The 6,674-nt window shown below is 42.2% G+C and overlaps 1 pseudogene; it reads right to left on the bottom strand.

Annotated features, from left to right (window-relative positions):
- Positions 1 to 214: 214 nt before the first annotated feature.
- On the bottom strand, positions 215 to 648 carry Edf1-ps4 (endothelial differentiation-related factor 1, pseudogene 4; annotated as a pseudogene).
- Between the last annotated feature and the right edge of the window lie 6,026 nt (positions 649 to 6,674).

Raw genomic sequence — 6,674 nt, 5'->3', positions numbered from 1 at the left:
CTGGGACACGATGTCATTATTAGGGCCATTTATGTCTTTTGTTTTGTTTTTCAAGGTTTTGCTTTGTTTGACAGCAATTATGGGTTGAGGGGTCACACAGGCCTGACTCCCGTGTTCTGTTTGACCATGTGAGGAGACCCACGGCAGTGCTGGTGGTCCTGGGGACCAGCCAGAAGAGCTCAGCCAGAAGCAGTGGCTTGGAGGCTTTGTGTCTTCATTTTGCCTTCGGCCTCTTCTCGATAGGCTTCCCAAGTCCTTCCTCCAGAGTTTGAGGCCAATGGCTCTCTCACTTTGCCCAAAACCTGTTTATTCGGAATGGCCTGTCCACTTTCATAGTCTGCGATGACTTGCGGCTTTTTTGGTTTTCGTGGCCAGATCCTTCTGTGTCAGGCCTTTGCTCTGCTGGCCCCACTGGATCACTTTGGCCACTTCCAGGGTCACCCCGTTGTGATGCAGCACCTCTGTCTTAGTCTAGCTTGGCCGTGTGTTTCCTGATGGAACGCTGTTTGTTCTGGCCCATTTCTTGGATGTCTCCATAGCTTCTCCTCGTCGCTGAGCTCTAAGATGGCCTGTTCAGACTTGGCCTGTGCGGCCCTTGGGGCCCTTCTTGTGCAGCACCGTCATGGTGTCCCAGTCACTCTCAGCCATGGCACGGCAGGGGCGGCGGTCTGTCCAGCAACTCTGCCAGCTTCTCGAGACCTGGCGCAGCGACACCCATTTATGTCTTAATGTGCTTTGAAAGGCTCCAAAAACAGGTACATAGAACAACGGATTCAGGATTTCCACACCCAGTCATGGTAATAGCATTCATTCTGGACAAAAAGCTGTTTCTCAAGGACATGAGCTTGGTTAGTGGAGGTGAACAGAGAGAAGTATCTAGATATTAAGTATGAGGGTGGGTGGGGGCTTCATGGTGATAATGTGTCTCTGGCCTCCAAAGTACATGGGAATACGACAGCCAAGCTGTAAATAGTGAACCTCGAGGGTGTCAGCAGTTTTTTTTTGGGGGGGGGCTGTTGCATTGAGCACATCCATCTGTTAGCCATACAGAAAGGAAAAGTATCCACAGCCAAAGCTGCAGGCAAGTGATCTTCACATGCACTGGGGTCTCACCAAGAGCCACCATGTCCTCCTGTGAGAGAACAAGCCAGGAGCAGAAGTCCCTGCACTCTGTGTCCTAAAGACGTCTGTTGTTCTCGCTTCACAGGTGCGCATTCTTCCCGAGTTTTTCAGAGCACCAGTGATTAAAAGAAACACAGAATGTCAGACCTGAATATAGTAAAACTGTGATCAAACCACCAAGGAGAAAATGATAGAGTCTGGGCTAAAATGGATTCGATTTTAGTTGGAAGTATATAAACTGTCCTTGTGTTTTCTGTTCAGTTTGATTAAATTATTCTTGTTCCTGCAGGTATGCTTCTCATGTACTCCCACTTTTTAAAATTATTCCCCCTTTTTCATGTTGTTTCTAAATGTTACAAATTTACAGCTTTCCCCAGCAACAAATGAAACTCTCATCTAAAATTGGTGTTGTCTGTTTTTGTTTTTTAAGTTTTTATTATTGACTTTCTGCCATGATGATTTAAGTTGTGAAGCTAAAACAAATCCTTGCTTATTAAGTACAGGTTGGACACTTATTTCTTTCCGTGGCTCGTCATTGCCAGAGAGGGCAGGGGGTTCCTTCAAGAAAAACATAACTCTAATTTTGATTTTCAGTGTAGATGTGTATTATAGGCATGAATGACTAGGTCATGTGGATTGTGTTCATAGGATGTATCTCTCTCTCTCTCTCTCTCTCTCTCTCTCTCTCTCTCTGTGTGTGTGTGTGTGTGTGTGTGTGTGTGTGTGTGTGTAGCCTAAAGTGTTGGTACTCCAGAGGGATGTACACTGATTTTATATTTTACTTTTTACACTTTGGTATTTTCTGTTTTGTTCTGAGTGTTTGTAGTGTTTATTCGCATATGGATGAGAGTATATGTGTGACTGTGTATGTGTGGATATTTATCAATATTTGTGAGAATGGGAGAGATATGGGACCTGGAGGGAGAGAGGGAGGGAGAGAGGGGGAGGGAGGAAGGGAGGAAGTGAGAGACAGAGGGAGGGAGGGAGGGAGATAGAGAGGGAGGGAAGGAAGGAAGGAGGGAGGGAGGGAGGCAGAAAGAGGGAGAGAGAGAGGGAGACAGGGAAGGAGGGAGGAAGGGAGGGGGGGAGAGAGAGGGAGAAAGAGAGAGAGAGGGGAGAGAGAGAGAAAGAGAGAGAGAGAGAGAGAGAGAGAGAGAGAGAGATTGTTTCGATCATAGACCAATTTTATGCAGCATTCCCAAATCACTATCCACCTTGGTGTCAATAGAGTCTGACATTGACTTGAAACTCACTACAGAGGTTTAGGTGGTTGGACAGATGGTCCCAGCAATCCTCTGTCTCTGCTTCCAAACACTGCTGGAATTCTAAGACTTCTGTCTCTGCCAACCCTCAGAGTTCCCAGAGACTAAGCCACCAACTGAAGAGCATACATGAGCTGGCCTGTAGCCCCTAGCATATATATAGCAGAAGACTGACTTGTCTGACCTCAGTGGGAGAAGATGCACCTAATCCTGTAGAGATTTGATGTCTTAGGGAAGAGAGATGCTGTGGGGGTTGGGGGTTGGGGGGTGGGATGGGGTGGGTAAGAGGGGTGGGTGGATGGGGCGGCGAGCACCCTCTTAGAGGCAAAGGGAAGGGAGGATGATGTGAAAAACTCTGGGAGGGAGAACCAGGAAGAGGGGCAACATTTGGAATGTTAATAAATAAAATACTTTAATACAAAAGAACAAACGTGCTCAGGCACAGGTCCCCAAGATTATGATGCATATCCTTTACAAACTAAGCCATCTCTCCCATCCAGTACGATCGTTTTATAGATACGAGAATGTCCTACTGGCAGAGAAAGCTAACCACATAAGAGGTGAAGGGAATTACCACATTGAGTTCCAAAGGGCCTCAGAAGATAATTCTAAGCAAAAAGAAATTTCAAAGACAATTACCTGAACTAGTGATTAAAAAGTTACATCTTAGGTCACTAGTGGTTCACAATGCTTTTAATTCACATTTCATAATTACTAGAGTGTATCAGATTTGTGTTGTAACAAAAGAGGAATTCATTTTTTGGTATTAGTTTCTTTTTATTTAGACATATGTAGCAGATACATTTCAGGTAAATATATAAAACTGTGATTGATTATTGGTTTGCTACAGAACTGTTTGTTCTAAATGAATCCCACAACTGGTTTCTGTAGCACAAATAAAAGTTACAATCAAAACTACCACAAAAAATTGACTTATTTGTTACAGAAATCGAACTCGATTTCTCAAGGCTTATTCTGTTGATATTTACCTAAATAATATGTTTCACTTACTAATGAGCAGAATAATGTCCTGATAAATTTCTAAACTGGAGTCCAAATCTTATTGCTTCAGGATGTGACTGCTTTTGGAGATGGGGTATTAATCCAGTAAATCTGATGTCCTAAAGAGAGGTCATTAGGATGCAGATGTGTTCTGAGACACATCCAAGATGACTTTCATCTTGAATGATCCTCTTGCCTCGGCCTCCTGAGAGCTGGGATTATAAACATGTACCACCATGTTGGATATATTATTCCAAACATTGTGATATTATAGTGTGTTTTAGATCAGGTCTATTCCTTTTCTAAAAACATTTTGACTATTGGGTATTTTTAACAGATTAACATTAGAATTAGCTTGTCATTTCTATAAAATATGTTATTGGAATTTTGACATAAATTGTGTCACATTTATTACTCGATTTAGAGAGTATTACTAGTTTTACAGCAGTTAATTTTGTCAGGAATATCCTTTATGGTCATTAAAATTATATTGTTTAATTCATAAAATTTCATATTTAAAATTTGCAGGTAAATTCATATTTTTATGTTTTTAACTTTTGGCATTATCCATTTTTTTTTAACTTGAGTATTTCTTATATACATTTCGAGTGTTATTCCCTTTCCCGGTTTCCGGGCAAACATCCCCTTCCCCCACCCCCTTCTTTATGGGTGTTCCCCTCCCCATCCTCCCCCCCTTGCTGCCCTCTCCCCAACAATCTAGTTCACTGGGGGTTCAGTATTAGCAGGACCCAGGGCTTCCCCTTCCACTAGGATATTCATTGCTACCTATGAGGTCAGACTCAAGGGTCAGTCCATGTATAGTCTTTAGGTAGTGGCTTAGTCCCTGGAAGCTCTGGTTGCTTGGCATTGCTGTACATATGGAGTCTCGAGCCCCTTCAAGCTCTTCCAGTTCTTTCTCTGATTCCTTCAGCGGGGGTCCTATTCTAAGTTCAGTGGTTTGCTGCTGGCATACGCCTCTGTGTTTGCTGTATTCTGGCTGTGTCTCTCGGGAGAGATCTACATCTGGCTCCTGTCAGCCTGCACTTCTTTGCTTCATCCAGCTTGTCTAATTGGATGGCTGTATATGCATGGGCCACATGTGGGGCAGGCTCTGAATGGGTGTTCCTTCTGTGTCTGTTTTAATCTTTGCCTCTCTATTCCCTGGCACGGGTATTCTTGTTCCCCTTTTAAAGAAGGAGTGAAGCATTCAAATTTTGATCTTCAGTCTTGAGTTTCATTTGTTCTAGGCATCTAGGGTAATTCAAGCATTTGGGCTAATAGCCACTTATCAATGAGTGCATACCATGTGAGTTTTTCTGTGATTGGGTTACCTCACTCAGGATGATATTTTCCAGTTCCGACCATTTGCCTACAAATTTCATAAAGCCATTGTTTTTGATAGCTGAGTAATATTCCATTGTGTAGATGTACCACATTTTCTGTATCCATTCCTCTGTTGAAGGGCATCTGGGTTCTTTCCAGCTTCTGGCTATTATAAAAAAAGCTGCAATGAACATAGTGGAGCACGTGTCTTTTTTATATGTTGGGGCATCTTTTGGGTATATGCCCAAGAGAGGTATAGCTGGATCCTCAGGCAGTTCAATGTCCAATTTTCTGAGGAACCTACAGATTGATTTCCAGAATGGTTGTAACAGTCTGCAATCCCACCAACAATGGAGGAGTGTTCCTCTTTCTCCACATTCTCGCCAGCATCTGCTGTAACCTGATAGCCATTCTCACTGGTGTGAGGTGAAATCTCAGGGTTGTTTTGATTTGCATTTCCCTTATAACTAAAGATGTTGAACATTTCTTTAGGTGTTTCTCAGCCATTCGGCATTCCTCAGCTGTGAATTCTTTGTTTAGCTCTGAACCCCATTTTTTAATAGGGTTATTTGTCTCTCTGCGGTCTAACTTCTTGAGTTCTTTGTATATTTTGGATATAAGGCCTCAATCTGTTGTAGGATTGGTAAAGATCTTTTCCCAATCTGTTGGTTGCCGTGTTGTCCTAACCACAGTGTCCTTTGCCTTACAGAAGCTTTGCAGTTTTATGAGATCCCATTTGTCCATTCTTGATCTTAGAGCATAAGCCATTGGTGTTTTGTTCAGGAAATTTTTTCCAGTGCCCATGTGTTCCAGATGCTTCCCTAGTTTTTCTTCTATTAGTTTGAGTGTATCTGGTTTGATGTGGAGGTCCTTGATCCACTTGGACTTAAGCTTTGTACAGGGTGATAAGCGTGGATCGATCTGCATTCTTCTGCATGTTGACCTCCAGTTGAACCAGCACCATTTGCTGAAAATGCTGTCTTTTTTCCATTTGATGGTTTTGGCTCCTTTGTCAAAAATCAGGTGCCCATAGGTGTGTGGGTTCATTTCTGGGTCTTCAATTCTGTTCCATTCGTCTATCTGTCTGTCTCTGTATCAATACCATGCAGTTTTTATCACTATTGCTCTGTAATACTGCTTGAGTTCAGGGATAGTGCTTCCCCCTGAAGTCGTTTTATTGTTGAGGATAGTTTTAGCTATCCTGGGTTTTTTGTTATTCCAGATGAATGTGCAAATTGTTCTGTCTAACTCTTTGAAGAATTGGATTGGTATTTTGATGGGGATTGCATTGAATCTGTAGATCGCTTTTGGTAAAATGGCCATTTTTACTATATTATTCCTGCCAATCCATGAGCATGGGAGATCTTTCCATCTTCTGAGGTCTTCTTCAATTTCCTTCTTCAGTGTCTTGAAGTTCTTATTGTACAGATCTTTTACTTGCTTGGTTAAAGTCACACCGAGGTACTTTATATTATTTGGGTCTATTATGAAGGGTGTCGTTTCCCTAATTTCTTTCTCGTCTTGTTTCTCTTTTGTGTAGAGGAAGGCTACTGATTTATTTGAGTTAATTTTATACCCAGCCACTTTGCTGAAGTTGTTTATCAGCTTTAGTAGTTCTCTGGTGGAACTTTTGGGATCGCTTAAATATACTATCATATCATCTGCAAATAGTGATATTTTGACTTCTTCTTTTCCGATCTGTATCCCCTTGATTTCCTTTTGTTGTCTGATTGCTCTGGCTAGAACTTCAAGAACTATATTGAATAAGTAGGGAGAGAGTGGGCAGCCTTGTCTAGTCCCTGATTTTAGTGGGATTGCTTCAAGTTTCTCTCCATTTAGTTTAATGTTAGCAACTGGTTTGCTGTATATGGCTTTTACTATGTTTAGGTATGGGCCTTGAATTCCTATTCTTTCCAGGGCTTTTATCATGAAGGGGTGTTGAATTTTGTCAAATGCTTTCTCAGC

Source organism: Rattus norvegicus, chromosome 16, assembly GCF_036323735.1.
Source record: "Rattus norvegicus strain BN/NHsdMcwi chromosome 16, GRCr8, whole genome shotgun sequence".
NCBI lineage: Eukaryota > Metazoa > Chordata > Mammalia > Rodentia > Muridae > Rattus > Rattus norvegicus.
The sequence above is the reverse complement of the archived record's forward strand: the minus strand, read 5'-3'. Positions and strand labels throughout refer to the sequence as shown.